At 42.7% G+C, this 26,196-nt stretch overlaps 2 long non-coding RNA genes across 2 annotated transcripts in view; one reads left to right on the top strand and one right to left on the bottom strand.

Moving 5' to 3' along the window:
• LOC116070305 overlaps positions 1-23,814 on the bottom strand; it is a 26,352-nt gene extending 2,538 nt beyond the window's left edge. The window contains exon 1 of the long non-coding RNA XR_004110344.1: positions 23,725-23,814. This is a non-coding gene — a long non-coding RNA (uncharacterized LOC116070305). The remainder of the gene's footprint in view (positions 1-23,724) is intronic.
• The window catches only part of LOC116070304, a 4,422-nt gene continuing 923 nt past the window's right edge, over positions 22,698-26,196 (top strand). The window contains exon 1 of the long non-coding RNA XR_004110343.1: positions 22,698-24,354. This is a non-coding gene — a long non-coding RNA (uncharacterized LOC116070304). The remainder of the gene's footprint in view (positions 24,355-26,196) is intronic.

Raw genomic sequence — 26,196 nt, 5'->3', positions numbered from 1 at the left:
TCTATCTCTCTCCTTCTCTCCTCTCTGGGGAATCTGTTTTGAAGATTTGCACAGAGTTCTTCTAGCACAAAGAACAAGCTAAGGGGATATCCCCGAAAGGCTATCTGTGACAGATTCAGAATTCTCAAGAGCTCACTGTTCAGGATTTGAAGGTTGAAAACAAATGTTAACCTAATTTTTCTTCATAAACTTTGGATAAAAATGATTTTCAAACAGCTTTAAACTGGTTAACAAATTTCAATTTTCTAGAAATTGGTCAGATATCAATTTAAAAAAAATCACCTTGTCAAACAGCAAGTGTACCCCATGAACAACTCACCAAATTAAGTTTATCATTGAGCCCACATTTTAAGAGTTATTTATATGGTTTGTGATAAATTCTACTGAAGATTTCTGTGACTTTTTTCATTTTTGTTTTTCATTTTTGAAATTAAAATATAATTGCATCATTTTCCTCCTTTATCCTCCCTTCAATCTTTCCTTCCTTTCTACTCCTGTATCCCATCTTTCTCTCAAATTCATGGCTTCTGTGTATTTCTGTAGTTGTTACCTTTTCTCCCTACACACACACACACACACACACACACACACACACACACACACATTCCTAAATTTATACATCCAGCCTCAGTCTGTGTAATATTGTTTGCATGAATATGATCTCAGGGCTGACCACATGGTATTGGATAATCAATCAGCTCTTCCCTGGGGAAGGCTATTTCTCCACATCTCAGCATATCCTTAGATGCCTGTAGTCATTTTCAAACCACAACACTGTGTAGCTGGATGGCCATGTGGAGCAAGGCAGGAGTTCTGCTGCCTCTGGGCCTACTGCACTGCCTAATAATTCTTCAATGTGGTTAGAGTTATTAATTGTCACAGTCCAAGTGGGTGGGTCTCACTGGCTTGGAGATTAGGACAAGGACCCCTTTCAGTCCATGCAGAGGGCCTATGGAACTCTTCCAGCTTCCTTTTGTCTTCTCAAAGGGCAAAGCCAGATTATCAGACATTGGCAGTGCCTGGGCCATCTGCCTTGCCATCACATGACCCTTCCTTTGTGTCTTTTGGATGCTCCATTCCCTGGAGAAAAGGTGAGTGTTCAGTAAAGCCGTTGGAGAGGCATTAAGGATAAGAGTTGGATTAGAAGTCCTCCAAGCTGCCTTTTAGCACAGCCTCTCAGAGGCCAAGAATCTGCCTCAAGGGAGACAGACTGTGTTTGCACCCTGGCTCCATGGTTTACTAGCTGTGTAATCATGTGCAAATTCTCTTAGGTTCGGTTTCCTCATTCATAAAGTGGAGGTAATAGTAGAGCACACCTCCTAAGGCTGTGGTGAGGATCAAAGGAGGAATACATTTAAAGTGTTTACTACGGTACTTTGCACATAAGAACCCAAGGAAAACATCAATGGGAAGGAATGTGCCAAGTCTAGCTGTCATTTCTCAAGACCTGATAACCAAGATCTCCATCTCAAGTGGTCAAGGCACATGCTTGGAAGAGTGCTTGGGGTTCTTCTAAGGGCAGGGAAGTCAGGGTTTGTTTTCACAATAGCTGCTTCTCCACATGATGCCCAAGAATACACACAACACTCCAGTCTTCACGGTGGACTCCAGACTTGGGCTTTGTTTAGGGGTTGGAGTAGGATGGAGACAGGAAGAGGAGCTGAGACATCCTGGCCGAGAGCTGGAATCCAGGCTGGGGAGAGCAGGGAAGTGGGACCTGTGAGTCACAGCCTGGAAGGCCCCAGTGATGTCGCGGCCCCTCGGTTTCAGACTCCTTACCCAGGGGGACATTTCCTGCTCTTTGCACCCTGACTCCACCCCAAGAGTTTCTTAAAGCAAGTTGTGTGACTGAATTGTTATAATCGAAGCGAAGGCGTGCTCTCAGCGGCTGCCAAGGCTGGGAAACTCCCAAACCTTGAGAAAATAATGTGTGAGGTGAACTAGTTCACCAGCCAATATGGCAAAAGAGAAGTTGGCAACAGCAACTCACTTCATTCTGGGTAGAAAGGTGTAGCTGACTTGTGAGCCAAAAAGCCAAAGCCACTTTCTTCCAGCAAAAGAGTCAACTAGAATCCTTCCACAGAGCCCTTGGCAAGGCAAAAACTTCACTTTTACTTAGCTAAAGGTATCTTATGTGCGGCCCCCCTGGATTTTCACATTGAAGCCCATGTTGCATGAAGGTTGGTCTAGGAAGAGCTGGCTACTTGGGGAAGGAGCTGATGTGTGGTCCTCTTGGTCCAGATTCTCTGCCTTTGACAGGTTTATAGAGGACAGAAGGCAGGGAAACATCCCCCCCTCCTTGGCTGTGACCTCTTTCCCTCATTTCAGGTTGAGACCCTGTTTTAAGCCCTCTGGCCTGGAGACTGATTAGTCCCCAGAAGGCTTTCCTGGGGTCATTGGGAACCTGGCCAGGCCTTGGAACATATGGCGCCGATAAGAATCTCACTCCCCAAGATAAGAAGCCATTTCAGGGACTCTGAGGAAGCCCGGGTTTGTTTCCATAAAGCTGGACAATGTAAAGTGTAATCCCTACACAGATGTAATTAGCTGTTAAGCATATTAAGTCGTAAGGAAGGGGTGCTCTGCTGCCTCATAAATTACTGTGAGTCTGCCCAGGGGCACCAAGTGGAGGGCAGGTATCTTTTCCTGCTAGATTGTTAGAATGGCACCTGATGATGGATTAGGCAGCTGAGCTTGCAGTGATCCAGCAAACACTGGGCTCTCAAGGAAGCAGGAACTGGGGGAGCCACAGCAGCACACGACCAACAGCGCTTGGGTCTTTTTTTTGCATAGCAAGAGAGGCTCTGGAAGATTGTATGATGACTAAATATGGCAGCAGCTCAGTACCTTTTCTGTGGGCTTCAGCGTTTGGCATTATGATGTGGGTTTCCTGGGAGGGGCAGATGATCCTGGTAAAGGATGCTTCTCCCTCCAAAAACTGCCAAGTGGGTGATGTGCAAACCAGCTAAGGCGTAGCCTCACAAGCCAATTAAAGTCACCAGAAGGAAGAAAGTTAATCGCTCTCCCTCATCTTTCATGCTAGTGGTGCTTAGAAATGACTCCCATTAATTTGATATAAATAACAACTACAAAAACAATCTGTATTGTTAAGAGATGACTGTTCTAGGAATAGCACTAAGTATCTCGAATAGCGCTCTTACTGAGTACTAAAATGTCATACATCTGATCTTTGACATCATTCCGTAAGCTTGGTTATTGCCAATGTAAAGATAGGGAAACAGATTTAGACGGGTTAATAATTATCTATCCAAAGCTAGAATTTCCAGGTGTTGATGTCTGATGCCCAAGGAAGCCAGAAGACATCCTATCCTCTGGAATCGCAATCATAGATGGTTGTTATCTATCGTGTGGATGCTGGGAACCAGACTTAGGTCCTCTGCCAGAGCAACAAGTGTTCTTAACTGCGGAGCCATCTCTCCAACCCTGCTGGTAAACTTTCTGAGGAGACAAAAGAATGGAACTGGTGGGAGGACGCACTTATGATTCTGTCTTTGGATTTGTTTCACGAAGCACCCTCTGTTCCCTCATCAGGTCAGGATAGTACATGTGTATTTGTGTGTATGAATAAAGCAATGCGAATCACTGTGGCATGTTCATACATGTATATAACACACTTCAGGGATCTCCACATTCCCCCTTCACTCCCAACCTCTGATCCACTTCCTAACCACAGTTATGATGGGCTAATAGAGAGATGGTTACAAGTAAAGCCTGGGGTGTTTGAGTCAGAAAGTCTGAAGGCTCTTCCATTTCCGTGAGTCAGCCGGTCCTGCAGTAGAAAGGCCAAGCCATCAAGCTTGCAGGGCACACCTTGTTTCTGTTTCCGGGTGGACGGCCAGCTTACTGAGCACACTGACTTTTCCTCGGTTGGCATTTTCCTTCTCTTTTGGGGTCCTTCTGGAATCCTTCCGTCAGAACTCTGTAAACACTAGACATGATCATCCTTCAAATTCAGCTTGCATATAGTGCGGTTGAGAACTGGAACGTCATAGCCATCTGGCAAGGGCCAGTTGGAACTTCTAGCCACTGACATGTGACAAAAAAACTGTCAAGAACCTGAGTCCTTCATAAGTAGCTTTGATGAGTTCCCTTAAATGACAAAAGAGTCTCCCAACAGATATTTAATTAAAAGGTCGTGCTAGGTTCCTGCTGGGCTCTGAAACCTGCGGAGGGTGTCAGCCCATGACAATTAGGTCTGAATCATATGGCTTTGGGTCTGTACAAAGGTGCAGCGTGGCCGTCTTGATCTGACATGTAGGATGGTGATGCTGGTATAGCCCATGGGAAAACAAGAGGCCCTGTAGCCAATAGAGACCAGACAGGAGTGGGCCAGGCAGTGCCGGACTCAGTCAGGCTATGCTGGAGGAAGGCAGCTTGCTCCATATCTTATCAATTGTCATTTTGTGTGATTTAAGACAGTCCAACATTAAAATTAAAAAAAAAAAACATGTGTGGGAGTGGTATGAAGCAGACATGAGCAGAACTCTAAATGCCGTGGCACTCATTTCCAGAGCCTGCAAGAGATAGGGTCCCTGTAGGAGCTATGTGGGGCACTTAAGGAAAGCCGGCTACTCAACGTTGTAATAGCAGTCCCAAAGAGATCTTTACATTTTCTGATAAAGGCTCCCTCTTGCTTACAGGCAGAAGCTGATGAACGTTACTGTAGAGCTAAGAACTCAAAGCAGCAGGAGGCACTGAGATAAACCACTGCAGTTATTAACTTACTGGCTGTTTAATGGCATGAAAATGGTCAGGAGTGTGGCTGGTCTGACCTGTTTCCCACAGGGATTCTGTGCTTTTCAGGTAAGGTGTCTAATGTTTGACTGGCAGCCCACAGCAAGTGTTGGTCTTGACATCTGTGTCTAGGAAGGGTTTGCATCTGGGAGGTGCACTGTCCTACCTTCAAGTTGCTGTGCTCCTTAGAGCTACTAGGAGACAGAAGCAAGTCAGTGTGAAATGTGTCATTCATATTTAGGGCTCTTGGGTTTTATTCACTTTTTTATGCAAAGTGATGATGCTACAGAAAGCCTGTTCAATGGGCTGGCAAAACTGGGCACCTATGTGCAAAAGAGTAAACTTAGACCGAGTCTCTTACACTGCATACAGGTCAATTCAAAATGGATCAAGCATGTTATCTTTAAACCTTCAACACCAAAACTTCTCAAAAGGATAGGGAGAATGGTTGAGGTGACAGGACAAGAGTCTCCTGAATAGGACCCCAACAGTACAAGACACAGTCCCAAGAATGAACAAATGGTACAACTGAATTTGAGAGGTCCCAGGTAATAAGGGAAACTACCAGCAGAGTATGTGAATGGCCTACAGAAGGGGAGATCTTTGCTAGCTGTCCCCCAGTCAGGGGGTAATAGCTAAAGCATATAAAAGACAGCAAAAATTAAACACCAAGGTCATAAAACTACCCACCAATAAACAGTTTAATGGAATGAACAGCCATACTCTTAAAAGAAGAAAGACAAATGGCCAGTAACAGGTTTTTAAGTGTTCAACATCTTCAGGCATGGGTGATGTGTAAATTAAAACTACTTTGAGAGTCTATCTTATCCCATTTGGAATAGCTACTGTACCCAGTCAATGAATCAGAACTACTGTTGGTGAGGGAAGAAGGGTCCCTTGTCTATCTTGGATGAGAAAACTAGAGAAATCACTATAGGCATCAGTATGGAGGTTCCTGAAAAAATGAAAATTAAACTACCATGTTACCCAGCTACGTCACTCCTGGGCATATACCCAGAGGACTTTATATCCTACCACAAAGACACGTGCACATCCACACTTATTGTTGCTCTACTGTACATATGTATATATATAAACTTTATTAATATATATTTATGTCTGCATTAATTCTATAGTATATAAATCAGTTATAATTATAACATGATTATATAATATACATACACACACATATATATTTACATATGCACATTCCCAGGGAAACTTAAGGCCAACACCAGAACAAATACCCATTAATATCTTTTGAGATTGGGACATTAAGATGGGAATGAACTTTGTAGTTATTATTTTAGTACACATCGATCTTTGTGCTGCTCAAGTTACTATATATCTCATATTTTTTAAAAAAACATGCATAGGAATCTTCTGTCAATTTCATGTGTACAATACTGGTGTCCGCTGGAACTCTATAGTGCTGAGTCTGTATGGCATGAGGGTCTACTTCTATCAGCTTACCTTAATCAGGCCTATGCATCAATAAGCATGCTCTAAGCAGGCATCTAACTGAATGGGAAGTATTTGATATGAGATGGAGGGGCACTGAGGAGAGAAGGATGTCTGCACTGCAGACAGGTTTTAAGTCACCCCTGATCCTTGTGAAAAGTCTCCCACAACTGTGGTCCCTACATCCTCATGTGGCTGTTATTCTTGGGATGTTGTTTAGGGACGGTCATGATCAGGGCAGGGACATTTATGTCCAATGTTTAGAAATAATTTCCTTGGGGAGAGGAACTGTCTGAAGAGCTCACTGAGGAAGGGCATGGAGAAACAAACTCCTCATTGTAGAGGCATCTAAACAAAACAAAATCAAAAAAACAAACAGCCGCAAAACTGGCCGAGTAGAATAATAATAATAATCCTGGGGCCACTTCTTCTAGAAGAATAAAGAGCCTTCGAGTTTGGATGGGCTTGTATTGACTAGAGGGTAGGAAGGGAGAGGCCAGAGGCCATAGAGGATGTGTTTCCTTCCTCCTGGTAAATTAGGCACTTGCTGCACACGCTCGCACACCAGGGTCTGGAGGAGGTGGCTGCCAAAAGTAAGCACTCCATATATGCACATGGGAGAGAAGGTCCCTAACCTGATAGTAGCATTTTTAAGCTTATTAGGTGTTACGGTCCACTGAGTAATATACCTTCTGCTCTGCTAGATGTTTGTGGTACACAGGTTTTAGAGTCAAGTAGGCTAGAGGAGAACACCCTTTGGTAAAATATCTCTGCTGAGCATTGGTTTTCCCATCTCATCCTGACCTGTTTGGGAGCCTTGTAGGAATTGGTGACAAGGTAAGGGGTCCTAGCATTGGCCCTCTGTTTATAGTCCTTCTTCAATAAAGGGTAATAGCAGTAGCGATTATTTTTTTTTTTGTTGTTCGTTATTAGGAAGAAACACTAACCATTTAGAAAAATAATGAATATTATTTAGTCAAGGCTTGGCTAGGAAGTATTTCTATTGGTCTAGTAGAAAGAAAGGTGATGGATCATCTAACTGTGAAAATTACTTGTAGATTTTTTCAATAGAAGGATTTGTCATGCATTTTTTTATTTGCCCCCCAAATACTTAAAAGTGCTTTGATTTGCACCAGACACAGAGCAACACACTCAGATAAATAGGTGACCAACACAGATCCTTGGGGAGCACTCTGCCTTCACAGAACTTAAAGTTTGGGATGTCTCCATTGAACCCTCACAGAACTTAAAGTTTGGGATGTCTCCATTGAACCCTCACAGAACTTAAAGTTTGGGATGTCTCCATTGAACCCTCACAGAATTTATAGTTTGGGATGTCTCCTTTGAACCCTAACCTTTCTAGGGCTTTTCAGGCAACTCTGCTTGAATTCTTTTAGAATGAAAAGCTCCTTTCAGAAGCCCCTTTGTGGGCCTTAGCTCATCTTGAGTGTTTTGGGAAGCAAATACTGTATTTGGAGACCTCTGGTTTGATTTTTAAATAAGTTATGAACAGGTTGTGGCAAATTTAGGCAAGGAAGCCTCCTGCACCTTCAGGATCCTGGACATTTCCGATGTATTCTAGAAGGACTGGGAACCACTTAATATAGATATCCTGTAAATTCCATTCTCCTGGGATATGTGTTTACTCAATTGTTATGAGAGCACATTTTTTTCTACCTATAAAGCAAGACTCAGAGGGCAGCCCCCTCCCTGCCACTCCATCTGCCTATACCCCCACCTCCTACATAATCTTTGGCTTAAAACGGTTTTAGAATGTAAATATGAAAAAGTTCAAGCTGCAACATACGTGAGACTTTTTCAGTGAACATGTGTGTGTGTATGTGTGTGTGTGTGTGCCACCCTCTAATGTTACTGTCTTGCTGTCTGTCTAGTCATTCAGCCCTCTACCCACCCACTGTTTCTTTCCCTCATTGTTCTATAAAATAGTTGGTGTTTATCTGACCCAAGTCACTTTTAAGATAATGAGATAAAGCCCAGAAAGTTGTTTATGTCCCTCCCATTGATCTCTGCCAGTTTCCTAATTCACCAAAAGCAACTGTACCATCCCTGTTTTCCACTGTGAATCTTTGTTGTCGTTTTGTTTGTTTGTTTGCTTTTTCCTGGTTCTAGAACCCTGGGTAAGTGATACTGTAATGTGTTCTTTTCCTATGAGCTTTTCAAAACTTAAATATTATGCTAAGTCTATTGTCACAAGTGCCACAATACAACTACATAACTAATAAACCTTACTTTCAGAGTGGTTGTAGATTATTCCCTGAAAAGTTGAATGGAACATATATTCAAGGATTCCCCTATGAGCTTTGTCCTGACACCTGTGCAGTGTCCCCTGCTTGGCATCCCACACCACAACAGTGTGCTGGTTATGACCAGTGTCTCAACACTGACACATCATTGCCATGCAAAGTCAGCTTCACTGCGGAACTCAACACTGATGAGCATTCTATGGGTTTTTACAAATGTATATCATTTGGAATATGATAGAGAATTAGTTGTCTGTTGCCCTCTCATGCCATACCCTCAAATTCCTCTGCTGTCTTTCTTTGTCAGTTTTCAGAATGTCAGGTAGGGCTGTACAGTAGTATCCTCCCAGCCCAGTTCCTTTCTCTAGGGAGCAGGCACATGAGTTTGGCTGTGGTTTAGGTAGGGTCTGAGTGTGCATGCACAGGGTTAGGTGTTTGGGGCTTCATTTGCAGTATGACTGTATTGGGAGGCAGTGTGGAATATACAGGAAATCGGGCTTATTGGGAAGTAATTAGGTAGGTGTATCAGAGGAAACTGATCTACAAGAAAAGAAGGGTAACCCCCTTTCTTCCCCTTGTTTTAGATGGGTCAGCCCCTCATCTCATTGGTTGCTGGTATTATTGAATCTCCTGTCAGAGAGGAAGTTACTGATTTCATTCTCAGCATGATTATTATTGATATTGAAAGGATACTGATTTTTTTTTTTTTAGGCTGCTGTTTTGTTAATCTGATCTAAGAGTTTCTGGTTCTCTCATTAAAGTCTTTTAAATATAACGTCACAGCAATACCAACAGGGGTAGCTTGGCTTTTCCCTTTCCTGGTTGTATCTCTTTTAGCCCTTTTTCTTTGCCTTATGACTCTAGCTAAGGCTTCAGGTTCCATACTGAATGAGGAAAGAGAGAGCAGATGGTCTTGTCCTATGCCTGATTTTAGGAGACATGCTTTAGTTTTTATATACTTAATGTAATGTGGGGCACAGGTTAGCTATACATACTGTATTAGGTGGGCTTTCAGTGCTCAGAAGAGTCACCATGACCAAGGCAACCCTTATAAGAGACAACATTTAATTGTACAGGTTCAGAGGTTCAGTCCATTATCATCAAGGCAGGAGCCTGGCAGTGTTCAGGCAGGCTTGGTGCTGGAGAAACTGAGAGTTCTACACCTTGTTCTGAAGACAAACAGGAGAAGACTGGCTTCCAGGAAGCTAGCACAGGGGTCTTAAAAGCCTACACCCACAGTGCACTCTTCCTCCAAAAAGACCACCCCTCCAAATAGTGCCACTCCCTGGGCCGAGCATATTCAAACCACCACATATACCCTGTGTTATGTTGTGGTATGCTCTTTCTATTCCTAGTTTTTTGTTTGTTTGTTTGTTTTGTCATAAAGGGGTACTGAACTTTGTCCTAGCCCCTTTCTGCATCTACTGAGATGACCACTTGCTTCTTAGTCCTGCACCTGTTTATGTGTTCTATTATATTTAGTGGTATGCATTGATGTCCTTACATCCCTAGAATGCAACCAACTTTATCATGCTATACGACACGATATTTTAAATGCATGGTTGAAATTGGTTTGCAATAATTTACTGATAATTTATACCCATGTTTGTCAAGAAAATTGGTCTATAAGTTTCATTGTTTTGTTTCTTGTAGTAGCCTGATTTGATTTTGGAGGTAGAGTAGTAGCATTTATAGACTATTTGGCAGTTCCTTACCACCCCATTTTACGAGACTGTTTGAGGAGCCTTGGTGTTAGCTCTTTGATGACCTGGTAGAATTCTTACTGGATATGCGTGGTTCTGGCCTTCCCATTGTTCTGAGACTACTACAGCTTCAATCTCATTGCTCATCACTAAGCTATTTTAAGTTGTTTGTAGTATTGCTAGGACAACATATTTCTAGAAAATTACCAGGGCTTTCCTCTTAAAATTTTTTTTCTTGAAATTCCCACTTTTCAAAGCATTCCCAATTAATCCTGTAGATTTCAGTGGCATCTGTTTTTATTTCATCTTTTGCATCTCTAAGTTTATTATTTGTATCTTCTGTTTCTTTTCTTTTTGCTAACATGGCTGAGAATTTGTAGATCTCACTCATCTTTTCTGAAAACCTGCTCTTTAGTGTATGAATTCTTTGTATTTTCTTTTATTCTCCATTTCATTGATTTCTGCTATGATCCTTTTGATTAATTTAAATTTTTCCTGTTTTCTTGAGATGTTATGGTACATCATTAAGTTGTTTATTTGATATCTCTGCATATTTACACTGGAAACCGTAACACTTTGTCTTAAAGCCTCCTTTTCTGTTTCTCAAAGGTTCTGATAAGTTGTGGTTTTATTTTTATTTGATTCTAAGACTTTTAAATTTTCTTCTCTGATTCCTTCAATAACATATTGTCCATTCAAGAGTGTATCTTTCCATTGCCATGTATTCATATAGTTTCTCTTGATGTTGATCTATACATTTATTCCATTAAGATCTGATAGGATGCAATAAATTATTTTAATTATTTTATATTAGTTGAGATTTATTTTGTGGCATAAAATGTGATTAATTTTATAAAAAGTGCCATGGGCTGGTAAGACAAATGTGTGTGCTACAGCAGTTAAACTTAATATTCTGTAAATGTCTATTAGTCCCAGCTGATCTATGGAGAAACTTAACCCTGAGCTTTAGTAATTTTCAAATTTGAATAATCCATGTTTTTATGAAAATTAGGTATTGAACTTACCATTGTTTATTATTGTGCTTGGATTGATCTATCTGTTTATATTCAATATTTATCATGAAATTGGCATATCAAAATTCAGCATATATATATTTATAATTGTTAGATTCTTCATAGATTGGTCCTTTATTCACATATAGTGACTTTCTTTACCTCTTTTAGCTAATTGGCAGTTTGGAATTATACTTTATCATATTCAAGTATACCTTCTCCTTCTTTTGGCTTTTACTTGCTGGATATACTGACTTCTGTGTTTCCATTCTCAGACTTCGGGGGTCTTTTCTGGTGAGACACATCTCTTGTAGACAATAAATAGTCAGGCCTTAATTTTAATGTCATCAGTTAGTCTGCATTTTTTTAAAGAAGATTATTTATTTATTTAATGTATATGAGTACACTGTCACCGCCTTCAGGTACACCAGAAGAGAGCATCAGATCCCATTACAGATGGTTGTGAACCACTTGGAAACTGAATTCAGGACCTCTGGAAGAGCAGTTAGTGCTCTCAACCGCTGAGCCATCTCTCCAGCCCTAGTATGCATTTTTAAAGTAAAAACTTAAGATCATTACATTTGCTGTTATGATTGAGAGGATTCGTGATTCTCACAATGTTGTTGCTTGTTTTCCTGATTGGTTTGATAATTGTTCTTTCTTCCTCGTGCAAATTAGGGGATTACTACTTTGATGAGTTAGACATAGTTTCTTATTCTTTTTTCTTCATTTTTTCCTCTCATAAAATGTGTTCTTCCCTTTGATCTCACGGTTGATTCTGTTCTTCCTACTCTGTGGGAAAGAATATCTTCGGTATTTCTGCAATACTCACTTGGTGATTAGTAATTAGTGAGTGTCTGTCTTAAAATGTCTTTAAAGATACTTTGTGGATACATCAAACCCCTCACAGTGGCTAATTTTCAGTGTTTGAGATTTATCATTTCACATTTACTTGGCCTTTAGGATTGTTGATGAATGGTCTGCTATTATGTTGATAGGTTTGCCAAATGAGCTGGCATTTTTCTTTTGCAAGTTTTATTACTCTTTCTTTCTTTCTTTCTTTCTTTCTTTCTTTCTTTCTTTCCTTCCTTCCTTCCTTCTTTCTTTCTCTCTTTCTTTCTTTCTTTCTCTCTCTCTTTCTCTCTTTCTTTCTTTCTTCCTTTCTTTCTCTTTATGATTATGTGTAGTAGAGAAGTTCTCTGGTCATGTCTGTTTGGGGTTCTAAATGTCTTCTGTGTGTGAATGCCCATTTCTTTCCATAGATTTAGGAAAATTTAAGGTATAATTGAATAGAGTTTTGTTTTCTTTTCTTTTCTTCCAGTAGCTTTTGTCATGGCTCCTCCTTTAGTTCTTGAATTGTGAAGTCTCACTAGGTAATGTTTTCTTTGTTAATATGTAATAATCCCTTATTTTGTCTTTCATCTTGGATAGTATTCTTCTCCTAATTCTAGTCTAGTGTGTATGCTTTCTTTTTGATAGTTGAGTTTTCGATTTTCCACGTTTCTGCTTTATTTTCATCAAGATCTCCGTTCTGCTGCTGAGTTTCTCATTCACGCTGTTGACTTCCTCTTCGCCGTTGCTTACTTGTTTACCTCTTTAATCAATCAACTTCACTTCAGTCACCCACTTGTTTGCTTCTTCTTTGATGTCACTGTACTCTAACAAGCAGAGTTCTGAGTGCCATCCGTACCCAGCACACCAGCCTGTGACCCGTCTTTGAGCTTGTCAGTTGAAAAGTGTTCTGATATCTTGGAGGCATCCCCGTTGCCTTGTGTCTCGTGTTTCTTTTGCTCTGTGCTGCAAGTTGTCCATGTGTTTGTTTGAGTACTTTCTTCCACTTTTATATTGGGGATCCTGTTCATAAGCAAACTTCTCTTGAGAGCCTAATCCGTGGTAATACTCAAGACAGGTAAACCCATCAACACCACCCACCTGAACATGATACAGCAGGTCACCTAAAATCAATTAAAACTGATTGACACACTACCAATGACTATAGATAGGAAAATGGAGGAAATAAGATAAAGTTAAGCATTATTTAGGGTAAAAATGAAAATAGTGAATCAAGCCCTTTCATCCCAGAACTGGGGGTTCAGAGGCCAGAGAACTTCTATGTGCTCAAGGCTAGCCTGATCTACATTTCTAACTAGCTAGCCATGGCTACATAGTAAGATATCATCATCATCATCATCATCATCGTGATAATAATGGTAATATAATAATAAACATTTTTAAATGGAGATATGAGAGCTAGAGATATATGGCTTAGTTGTTAAGAGCATGTATTGCTTTTTTCCAGAAAATATGAGTCAGATTCCAGCATCTATATTGAGTGTCTCCAGCTCCAGGGCATCTGATGCATCCTTTCAACTTCCTTGGGCACCGGCACTTATGGGAACATACATCACAAACACACACCAACACCAACACACACACACACACACACACACACACACACATACACACACACACACACACCAATAAAAATACAAATTTTTAAAGAAGCATGAAGAAGGGAAAAGAAAGGAGACTTAGGCTAAGTAAATGAAAAAGGATAGTAGAAATTATGTTATGAAAAGGTCGAGTCAAAAATACCCAATTCGGGTTGGTGAGATGGCTCAGCAGTTAAGAGCACTGACTGCTCTTCCAAAGGCCCTGAGTTCAAATCCCAGCAACTACATGGTGGCTCACAACCATCTGTAATGAGAACTGATGCCCTCTTCTGGTATGTCTGAAGATAGCTACAGTGTACTTACATAGAATAAATAAATGTTAAAAAAAAAAGAGAGAGAAAAATACCCAATTCATTGATAAGAAAATGTACAAAAATAAAAGTAAATAAATTTAAGAAGAGAATTTAAAAATTAAGTCATGGGAGCCTTTAGATGATAAAGTCAACACTCCTCCTAAAAATAGAGTAAAATGTAACAAAAGAGGCAACAGCGTGGGTCAGGGGAGGGGGAGCTGTCTTCAAGCAGCTTCTCTATGGCTTTCTAAGACTGCAGTCTGTCAAGTGGAGACTCTTGTCTATTCTAACGTGTAGGTGAACACCTCAGAGCAGTCAATGCTCACAGGCCACCGGAGCATCTCCCCCAATTACAAACTTCTCTTTGTGTACCAGCATCAACTGCTGCTACCCTCATTTTGTGAGCTGATTCCTGAGACTTCCCAGACCACACACCCAGAGGAGGCTCGAGCAGGGGGAGGCTCACGCAGGGGAGGCTCATGCAGGCGATGTTGCTCCCAGTGTGCTGGATGTGGGAGAAGGAAGCAGACAGCTCTGAGGACAGCGGAGCTTAGCATCCTGCTTTCCAGACCCAGCACTCAACCTCCCAGTGGAAGGATGGGGCTGCTGAGGCCCTTCACTCTGCTGGAGCTTGAGAATTTTCAGTCCATTTGGCAGAGAACCTCATAGTGGTTCCACGCTGGTTCCAAGCCACTCACTTCAGACTTTGAGCTATCAGACCCTGTGGTTATCTTCTGGTGGTACCCTGAACTTCTAGTCACAGAAAGTGTACTACCCACCACATCCTGCTTTGCAGGAGGGGAAACTTCACTTTTCTTCTTTTTTAGTCAGCTTATATAGTTTTATATATGTTTTCATGTGTGTACGAGAATGTATGTTGAAGCTAGAGGTTGGGGTTGAGTATCTTACCCACCTGCTGCACATCTTACTATCTGAGACAGGATCTCTCAATGAACTTGGGTCTAACAAACTTGGCAAAGATGGTTGGCCAGGAAGGCCCTGTTTCCACCCAAGGCTTCATTTGCCTGCACCTGCCTTTTATGTGAGTGCTGGGGATTGATCTTAGGCCCTCATGCTTGTATGGCAAACATTTTACTAATTGATCCATCTCCCCAGCCTATTATGAATAGTTTTCCTTGTTCTTCATTTATATTTACTGATTTTTTTTTCTTCTGTGACTCCAATCCCTTTTCTTAAAGCTACTGATAACTTGGATGCAATATCTTTCAGTAATCAATTTTTAACATATTACTCATATTTTTCCTGTAACTTAGCTAGCACATTTCTAAGTTATTTTATGCTCTCAATTTTGTCATCCCAAAAAGTTGGTGTCTAGGTTAAGGTTTCTATTGCTGTGAAGGGACACCATGACAACCACAACTCTTTTAAAGGAAAGTATTTAATTGGGGCTGGCTTACAGTTCGGAGGTTTCATCATAGTGGAAAGCATGGTGGAACACAGGCAAATATAGTACTGGAGAAAGAGCTGAGAGTTCTACATCTGAATTGGCAGGCAGCCAGAAAAGAGAGTAAGCCACTGAGCCTGCCTTGAGCTGCTGAAACCTCAAAGCCCACCCCCAGTGACGCATTTCCTCCATTAAGGCCACGCCTCCTGCAACAAGGTCACACCTCCTCCAACAAGGCCATGCCTCCTCCAACAAGGCCACACCTCCTAATCCTTCTCAAGTAATGCCACTCTCTAGGAGCCTATAGGAGACATTTTCATTCCAATGACCAAAGCAGACCTTCTTTGGGTTTATTTCACCGTTTCTGCATCCTAACCAGAATTTTGAATTCTATCTCATTGTTTTTAAACAATGGCAGCGTTTCCAGGATCTAGTTATCTCAGTGGTGAAATTGAAGCAAAATAAAACAAATAAAAAAACCCCTCTGACATGATCTAGCATGCCACTGTTGTCTCTTTTCTCTTCCAAAACTTTCCTAGGAGCTAGAAAAAGGTAGAAATTCCTCCAGAGTATCCTGAGATGCTGGAGACTCAGAGTGCCTGACTAATCTTGGCTTTTAAAGGTAGGAAGTTTCCTGGGTTCCATGCTTGCATGTTATGCCTTCTTACTCTATATATTTTAACTGGCAATGTCACCCATTCCTATGACTTCACTTACCTCCTATAAACTGTCAAATTCCAAATATGTCCCATAGTCCTTTTTTGTGAGCCAGACAGGTTGTTCTGTCTGTCCAGCTGCATATATCTCTACATGTGCTCACACACTGAGCCCCAGCTAAGCATGCGGGACACACGTAGGAGTGTTTTCTTCTTCTTCTTTTTTCCTATTAGACTTCATGATTATGAAATAAAACTCCAAAGATATTTTATTTACTATCTCATATAATTTTATGTACATTAAAATGTTCAGATGCCAATGTTAGATTCCTAAGGTATCATTTTTTAAGAAGACTATTTATGTTTGTATCACCCCGCATTCCGGTTTCTCAGTATATTACAATTATTGCCCAGAACATGCTAGCATGGCAATACCTTGTGTGCTGGCTATGATACTTCAACAAGATGCTTTCCTAATACACAGCTGGTGCTATATAAATGTTCTTTCCTAATCAACAGCTGGTGCTATATAAATGCTCTTTCCTAATAACAGCTGGTGCTATGTCAATGCGCTTTCCTAATACATAGCTGGTGCTATATAAATGCTCTTTCCTAATACACAGCTGGTGCTATATCAATGCTCTTTCCTAATAACAGCTGGTGCTATGTCAATGCGCATCTTTACTCCTCCTCCTTTGATTTTGGCATCTGAGGAAGTGATGGGAAAGAACAACGAACGTGGTCATTTACCACCACAACCCTGCATGAGAAGTCAGCACTGTGCACGTCTAGTTTCTCACCACCTCTGTTGTTCCATTAGTGATACAGTTTGCTGTGGAAAGAAAAAAGGAAATCCCATTTTCTTATGGAAATTAGTCGCTTTTAACAGAATCTAGCTGTCAATTTTATGAAAATTCCCGCAAGCTGAGAGCAGCACGTCCTTGGGTGGATTACCTCACAATTCGAGGAAGCAGGCTCTGAACCTGCATTGGACACATCTTGGGAAGCACTCATGGGAAACAGTCAAGTGAGCAATGCCAAGGACATAAGCAAGCCCCAGACACTTCTTATGTCTGTGGTGACCACTTCCCACATTCTGCCCTAAGAAAAAGAATTACTGTATGAAGATGGTGATCTATAAAAGGGAGAAATCCTGGTTATTTTAGAAACAAGATCCTATCCTCTCATGGCCCAGTGGCTTACGTGAAAATTCAAGAGCAACACATTGCCCTTCTGAAAGCTATTTTAGGTTTCTACAGGTCTTGGACATTTGGATACAAAGTCAAGTGCTTATAAGATGGCTCTAAGGAGAGAAAAGTATTGTGCCAACTGCAGTATTATGCTGGCACTGGGGCAGGGTACAAACTACTACCAGACATTAGTGAACAGAGACTAGACAGAACTACAGCAAGTGGTTCTCTTGAGCCGGTGTGAGCTGGATTGGGAACTACAGAGCCCAAGAGTCATGATTTAGGGAGGGTAGGTATTGGCACGGCAGGTCTTTGTTGAAAACAGACATCATCAAGTTCTACAGTTGTCTGCCCCTGGCTCCACAGCCTGAATTTTGGTCATTGTTTCTTCGGCTTCTTGAAGCAGGTCAGAAAATCTCAGTCCCACAGACCCCAGCTCCTTGGACTTAATGAAGATTGATGTCCCCGTTAGCCTTTGAGAAGGAATGCTTGGGCATTTGATTACCTGGTGGCTCGTGCCTAGTACTCTCTGTTCTCCCCATCTCCCCTGCCCCTCTGACACATTCCTGAAAGCACTCCAGGAGAACAATGTGACAGGCTTGGCCCATCAGCCTTTGCTGATTGTGCAACATCCTTCCTCAGAAAGCCCGGTCCCTACAAGCAGGCATTCTGAAACAGGAGTGGGAAATGGGGGACAGGTCAGTCCCAGGGATTGCAGCTCAGGAGATCACAATGCCATGAACAGAATGATTCTGAAAGGACATGGGCTCATGTGTGTCTCACCAAGTTTATGGATTAAAACAAACAAACAAACAAACAAACAAAACTGTGGAAAAGTTCATTGGAAAGAAGATGGGGTAAAAGGGAATATTTTCCAATTCTTTCATTTTAGTTTTTTGTTACCCCTTAGGAAGCAACTTCACAAACATGGTCTCCTGTGTTCCCCACAGTGGAGGGATGAGACACGATTACTATACAATAGCTTTGCTTAGTATAATAGCGCACCATATGATACAATGTTGTGGCATGCACTGTTATTAACTATCAGCATTTCCCCTTCACAGATGACAACATCAGGTTCACAGGGAATAAATGATTTTCTCAGGGTCACACAGGTGTTAGAGACTAGACTGCACCTGTCTAGTACCAGGCTAGGCCACTTTCCCTAGCGAGCTGTGTGTGAATTCAAGGACTAGAGAAGGGTTCTTTAGCTCTGATCAGTTCGGGTCACATTTGAGGTAGAAGCAAGACTCTCAGAATGTTTAAGCAACTCTGATGTTCCCTGACCCTAGAAGGCCAAGAGGTCCCTGGTGTTAGAGAGTCTTAGAGGTGCTACTAACAGAGGAGACACAAGCCAGAAGTGAGGTGTGCAATTATTCAGGTATGGAAGCATCCAAATTTCAGATGAAAAATTTTAAGTACGATGCACATACCCCCTGTCCTTGAGCACAGAAAGCCAGAATAGCGTATGAGCCTTTTCTTGTGGATCCAGAGCATCCTTGCAAATTTTAATCATTTAGACTTCTATTTCGTTCATGGCCCTCGGTTCCAGGTTGCTCTGTCTTTTAGCTTCTGATTCTATTGGGACTCGTCCTAGCCTCTCCATTACTCTAGCTCAGGATCCTAGTCAGTTCTGGAGTAAAGAACCAGTATGATGACACACTGACTGGACTGTTGATGATGCAGGAATAGGGAGGCATTAAACAAAAGCCTGGGAATCTCTCTGGAAGCCACCTTTCCTCCATCTTTGTTTTAAAGTAAGCAGAGGGACTATGGCTATGCTGCCTAGACTCCTTTATCAGCCTAGTCCCCTTTCACTCTGATGTCCTGAGTGCTGGTGATTCTCCTATAGATGTATCCAAGAGGCTAGCTCCTACCTGAGCACGTGGCTCACAGCTACTGACTGAGACCTGTGAGTGCCCAGCCCTCTTGTGTCCAGTTAAGGCACGGAGGTAGTACTGCTGTTTAAACTTCTTTCCATGGAGCCAGGCTGAGACTGCATGTCTGCTGAACCCATGTTGGGGGCGGGCTTTGTGTCTCCGTGCCCCGTCTTACTTCTTGAGCCTCTGCCAAGGTTTCCACAGTCCGTACTTGCAGAAGCCTCTCTCTCTCTCTGGGTCTCCAGGGACCCCGACCTAAGGTTCGGACCCCGACCTAAGCTTCGGCAACAGCTACGTCTCATAGTCTCGGCTGAATGCTAGAGAGATGACAGACACGGGAACCCAGATCTCTCTGCTTTCCTCTGCCCTTTTCCACTGCTGTGCCAGAGTTAAATAACCATGGAAGAACACAGAGGGGGAAAACATTTTGGAAAAAAAAAATTAGAAATGTATTTATTTGTCAAAGTGACTCAAAGCATTACATGTGTATTAGAACTAGAAGGCAGAAAATCCCAGGCCCGGTGTCCTCTCCCCTCCCCTCACCGCGAGCTGCGAGGAAGCCGAATCATGAATAGGATGGTAGCTCTACATCAGGATAAGGGTTTCTGTCTAAGCCAGAACTCATTCACTTAAGTAACAGCTCTTAAGCATCCACTTAAATCCTCCGGGTATAAGGAACCCCAAGAAAAGAGCTCACCACCGTAGAGGCTGCAGGAAACCCCTTAGCTTTTATTCTAGATACGATTCTGCTCAGGTTGAAGGAGAATGCCTAGAAAGGAGCTGAGGTTTGGGGTGACCTTGGAGAAGAAAAGAGGAAGAGGAAGAGGAAGGAAGGGTGGGTACGAGGAGGTCTCGTCTGCCAGGCATGAAATTCAGGTCTTTGTCTTGCAGGTAGGTAAGCCTGGAAAATGTGGCCAAGGTCATAATTATCAGGAATATGACTGTCAGCCACAGGGCAAAATAGAAAGAGGAAGGTTGATCTCTCATGGGGCTCTCAGTCTCTCAGCCTGATGGGCAGATGAGACGCGCACAAACTGTACAGCAGCTGGTGACAACACAGATGACCCGTATTGTTATGAGTTACTTATGGAATGTGTGGTCCAGTACATGTGTGGTCTTGAGGGAAAATGAAGGAACACTTTAAGTTCTTTCTCATCCACATTTGGTTTTTAAAAGAACCTAAAATTCCTCCTGATGAATGTTCTTGGCTGTGTGGGTCAAGATACACCCAAAGGGATCTCTGTCCTTGGGCTTTATATGGTGTCACCATGATGCGAGAGGCCACCATTGCAGACACATCTCTTAGAATTCCCACACTCTCATCCAGTCTGGGAGAGGAGGTCCTAAGATCAGGTGGGAGAGGAGAACAGGGAAGGGTAGAAGCAGAGGCCTGGGAAGAGAGGATGTGATTTTCCCATGGAATATCAAGGAGGTGGAAATGAAGGGGATGGGCAAAGGTGCTGAGATAAAGATGAAGAAACTAGAGGGAGTAATAAGTCCATATTGTCTTTAGTAGATAATATTTCTGTGACAAATTACTGTCCACATTTAATAAGCAACATTTAGTACCAAGTATTTGAACTATTTGATTATTATAAAGAGTAAGACTACCTCTTGTGTAGATTAATTTCTGAGCTGGAGATGTAACCTAACAGTGCATCCTAGCATAGGTAAAGCCTTGGGCTCATTCACCCCCTGTGCTATAGGGAGGATGGATGGATGGATGGAGGGAGGGAGGGAAGGATGGAGGGAGGGGGACAGAAGGAAAGAGGAAAGAGAAGGAGAGTGAGAAGGAAGAAAGGAAATAAGCATACTAATTTCTGTCTTTGGGGAAAATGTGTTTGGTATGGATTTATGCTCTACCCACATTGGGCACCATCTGTTGGTGTAGTTTTCCACTCTACCAGCCTTTGCTCCAGGAAGTGACCATGATACCAGCCCCGCCCTGTATTCCTTTGAATCCTCGGATAAAACACACAGACACACAGATGCTCACTTACAACTTGCCTACTGGCACAATTGCTGAGGGCTACTATCTCCCACCTGGAAAAGCATGCCCTTACCAATTTCTTATCTCCATCTCTCCAAACTTCAGTTGCTAAATTCCCCTGAACATCTGCCTGTAGGAGCGGCCTGTGTGGCCACTCCATTTTGAGATCTCACATGGCTGCCCAGTTCTCCTCTCTCCAAAGCAAGGTGAACTCCATTCCCTTCCTTGTGCCTCTCCCTCCCTCTCTGCCTCCAGGGACTCGAAAGTCCCACCTGTCCCTTCTGCCCAGCAATTGGCCCATGGCTTCTTTACTGACAGATCAAGAACCAAGTGAGAAACAGAACCTTAGCATCAATACTGCCATCTTCAAAAATGTTCATGTTTTCCTCTGTATCACAACAATAACAACCACCATTTGATCAATTAATTGATGACTGGGGCTTTACCTATATTTATTTTAACTCATTCAGTTTTTTTATACCCAAATTATGGTCGAAGTCTCATTACTAGCTGGACACTTTGGAAGACAGTGATGAGGAGGGAGTTTACAGAGTTTGCTCAGAGCCACACAGCTGTTGTGTGACAAACTGACTGATGTCAAGCTGGTTTGTTGGGTCCCATGTCAGCACCCTAACCTGTTGTGGGTGTGCCTTTTCCAGCCTCGGCTGGCCACTGCTTCTCACATTGTCTCCTATTCTTTTGTATCCATTTCAAAGATCATCCACTCACCTGAGCCCCTTCCGGGTGCAGAGTGTTTTTTTTCCCTCCAAGAAGGTTTCCGTTCCTGCTTCCTTACACTGGTAAGAGAGATCTACTTCCAGGTAGAGTACATATGGTAAATCAGTTTGCATCATGCCCTAAGGGGTTTAGTGACTTTAGTTTGCTCTCTCTCCCAAAAGGTTTTAAGTGCTTTCTTGGTAGGGATCAAGTCTTGAGACCCAACAGTCACCTCAATAGCACACAACTCGAAGCCAGATTGAATGCAAGGAAGGTCTCTAACTCTTCCTCCATCCCTGACACCAGTGAGATCCCTTCTGGGGGCTGCACTGGTGGGAAGAAGAGCTCAGTGCAGATCTGATAAGGTCTGAGGGATGGCAGGGGAAGATGTCCCGTTAGGAAGGATCAGTGATGTTTACCATTTTAGCCCACAGAAGCAGGCAGAGATAATACTCAGAGTCTGCAGGCAGAAGTTCAAAAGGATCATGGTTTTCACAGGTCAGGGTAAAGGTCTCAAAGCTTTCAAACTATGTGAAGGGTCAGGAAACGTGCGCACCAGGTGTTTTGTGTTCATGGCTGCCTGGGAAAGATAACTCTGTCCTCTGGGTAAGAACACTATGCTCCACACATCAGATTGTTTTTCCAACAGCTATGTTCTGCCTATAAAACTGAGCGTTGCTGGTTGCCAGCCTCTTCCTCGTATCCCGTGGGTCACAAACAGCTACAAAAGGTATCTTATATTTATACGAGGCCACCCCCAGAAAGACTCAAGGATGAACCTGTTTCCAATATAGAAAGAGTTCTTACATAATCCCCAAGAAGGTGGGGGAGAGCTGAGGGTGATGAGTGAGTTTAGAACGCTGTCAATCCCAACTAGCAAAACGGAAAGGTGAGGCCCTAGCAAACGGCACACTGACGGCCACAAGCGGACCGGATGTTCTTCCCCACTTCCTGTTCAGAGTTCTGCACCGGGAGCAACACTGCCTGGTCTGAAATCCTGGAGAATTTAAAAATCCAGGGGAGGTACAGAGGCGGCCAAGACAGGGAGAAACAGCTCAAGTATAGTTGCATGGCCTCTCGGGACTGCTGTTTTCCACTGATAAGGACTCAGTAACTGGAGAGTGAGTTTCTCCTGCCCTCCGTAGTAGAACTGAACCCGGGGAGCGTTTTAATCACCCTCATCGGGAATGACAGAAGGATCATAGTCAGTTCCAGAAGCCTGTATGGTTTGGAGAGGGGAGCCATCCAAGCAAACGGCATTCTGTAAATATTTATTGGATACAGATATGAGTACAAGCCAGCATTCAGTGAGAGCAGTGCCAAGCAGGGGAATGAAGATGGGCTGAAGGGATCAGGACAGTGGGATGAGCATGCTAGAAGGGGACGCCTTCTGACTTCAAGGGAGCTATTTCAGGCCCGGGGGCAAGGATTAGTGAGAAAAATGTTAAGAGATATCTTCTGCACTGCATTGAGCTCCGTATTAAAATCAGCTGGGGAGCTTTTTAAAACCACCCCACTCTTTAAAAAAGGGAGGAGGGGGGTGTGGGTGGGTAGGAGGACCAAATTGATTGGCTCCTGGAGCTTGTTCTGGTAGAAGACTTCCAACGTGATTTTACTGAGCAACCAAAGAAGACAACCAGAGAGAAGGGGTGGATTTGGAAAGACTCAGTCCTGCTCTGTGACCTTGGGCAAAGCCCATTGTGAATCAGCCGACTAACCCACCACATGTATCCTCTCCTGTAAAGAGAACGGCCTGAGAGTACACTACCTCTTGATAAGCTGTCCTTGACTGAAAAAGCTTTTGTCAGGACAGATGAGATGTGGGCTCCATCCTAGATCTGCTGCCGAGATTCTGCTTTAGTCTAATGTACCAACACAGGGAAACCAGACAGACACTAGGATTGTCACTTGCAGGACAGTAGGCTAGAAACCCATTGTGTCACTGACCTTCAAGGTGTCCATCTGTCAGTGTTTGTAGATGAGTCTCTGTAGGTTATAATGTCTCTTTAATAGACTGTAACCAGAACTACCTTAGTGATAACATAGAATGTAGAGTGCACCGCAGAACAAGGGCATCACAGAGCAACGCTGTTTCTGTTACACACATGTGTGGATTCTGACACAGGATGTAAAATGATTCTATGTTGTGGACTCAAATTTAAAGGTGTGATAATGCTGGCTTTGCACATACTCTAACACTGGCAAGAGACTGGGAAGATTACAAGATCAGTGTGCAAAATGATATGACGTATTCCATATGCATTTTTAAAACAAATGAAACTTTTGTCTGACAAGCATGGGATTATATACATTTTAAAGAAATCTTTCCTTCCACTCTGTCACTCATGGCTACTCCAGTCCACTGTCAACTCTCCTTCCTGGGGCCTCCGTTCAGAGCATTCAGAACATTCCGTGCAATTCTGCCTTATCTTTCTTAAAAGACAGGAGTAGAACAGTGTGGTGTCTAAAACTACTTGTGAGGTTTAAGACTGACTGTCAACTTGACAAGATCTGGAGTCACCTAGGAGAGAGATCTCTGAACGTGTCTGTGAGAGGTTTTAGACTGGATTAGTTAAGGTAAGAAGATCCTCTCTACATGTGGGTGGCAACAGTCTATGCACTGGAGTCCTGCACGAACAGAGGACAAAGAGAGCAGAGAAGCTGCGTTGATCATGTTCTGCTTTCTGACTGCACATGCAATGTGCCAGCCTCGTGATCCCACCTCCACACCCTGACAGACTGTGCCCACCCTAGCACCCTGAGCCAAAGCAAACTCCTCTTTCCTGAAGTTGCTTTTGTCAGGCAGTTTGTCACAGCCAACAAGAAAAGTAAGGGACACAGTGCCTTTCTGAGTTAGCTAAGTCCGTGTTTGAAGTTTCCCCCATTTATTAACTGAATGACTTAGCAGATGTAAAAAAATCTTCTTCAGATTTAAATTTCTTGCCTAGATGTTAACACCCAGGACATGCAATCATTTTAAGAATAAATGAAGACTGGGTTTGTAGCTCAGTAATACGGAACTTACTTAGTGTATGTGAGGTACAAGGTTCAGTTTCTAGTGTGCACACACATGCACGCATGCACACATGCACACACATCTTGTTCATAGAAAACACTCAGTGTTGGTAGAAATTATAACCCAACTCCAACCCTGCTCAGATCTTAAGGTACAGCTCATTATTCAGGGCAGACAAAATCACCAAATTATAAATACCTTATGCTTATCTGATTGGAAAAACACAAGGATTCCAGCCCAAATAGGCCCTGACTTTGAAAACCAGCTGTTCCTTGTGGCCATGTCCCATCACCGTGCAGGCCTTGTGGGGAGAGTCAGAGCATGTCTGAATGTGTTGTGTCTTCAAGTCATCATTTAGCCTGTCTCTAACACAGCCAGCTCTCTGTGCAAAGGAGACAGAGGACAGCTGATCCTGAGTAAGATTCGCCCGAAGGATCAAAAGGACCATACTTCAGCGCTATCAGAATGAGCAGGCAGGTGGAGGCTGAAGTTCATCTGTGCTGTAGTTGGGTGCTTGCTGGGAAAGGTTAGAGAGAGGTGGGGGGTGAGAGAGAGAGAGAGAGAGAGAGAGAGAGAGAGAGAGAGAGAGAGAGATTGGTGACCAGAACAGAGAAACTAAGGTTAAGCTTCAAGTATTAGACTAGGAAGAAAAGGCTGTCATCAAACAGTATACAAGCAAGCACTCCCGTCAATCTCTAAGGGCCTTAGAGATAGATTGGGAACCAAGACATTACCTTGCACATGGCTCATTTCAGGGACTACCCACTAATCAATTACTAGCTTCTGTGTAATAGTGTCCCAGATTTATTGTCAGTGAGTGTGTGAATTGGATCTTTGATTCTGGGAGGAGATAAGCAGTAACAGTGTAACAGTGGTAACCTAATCTAATTACCCCAAGTAGCAACAACGACATTAGCTGCTCTTGGTGGAAGCCTGCCAGTTAGCGAAGAGTGAAAAGAAATCCATTCATCAGGGCAGAGGTTCTCAGCATCCCAGTCCCCTGGGGGCATTCAGCTCTGGTGAGAGGATGCTGATGGAGAAGGAGATAATGACCCAGAAGAGACATAGGAGGGGTCTCTCTGTGGGGAAGATGGAGGAAACTTCATGAAATTGCACAGGAAGGGGGGGCGGTGGCTTGAAATGGTGAAAATGAGAAAACTTACAAATGATTGTATAAAACTAGAGCAAAAGTCCAAGTGGGATTATAAATGGCCGGAGTGCATGTGCATGTGTGTGTGTTCTTGAGAGACAACGTGGTTTGAAATTGTATAGTTTAAAAAGAAAGAAAGAAAGAAAGAAAGAAAGAAAGAAAGAAAGAAAGAAAGAAAGAAGCTACGTGTGAACCTGTAGCCCCACCTAAAATATGTTGCTAATATAAGTTTTTTTGTTTTTTGGTTTTTTTT

The sequence above is a fragment of the Mastomys coucha genome, unplaced genomic scaffold (genome assembly GCF_008632895.1).
Source record: "Mastomys coucha isolate ucsf_1 unplaced genomic scaffold, UCSF_Mcou_1 pScaffold22, whole genome shotgun sequence".
NCBI classification, from domain to species: Eukaryota; Metazoa; Chordata; class Mammalia; order Rodentia; family Muridae; genus Mastomys; species Mastomys coucha.
Note: the sequence above shows the minus strand (reverse complement) of the source record. Positions and strands in the feature narration are given on the sequence as shown.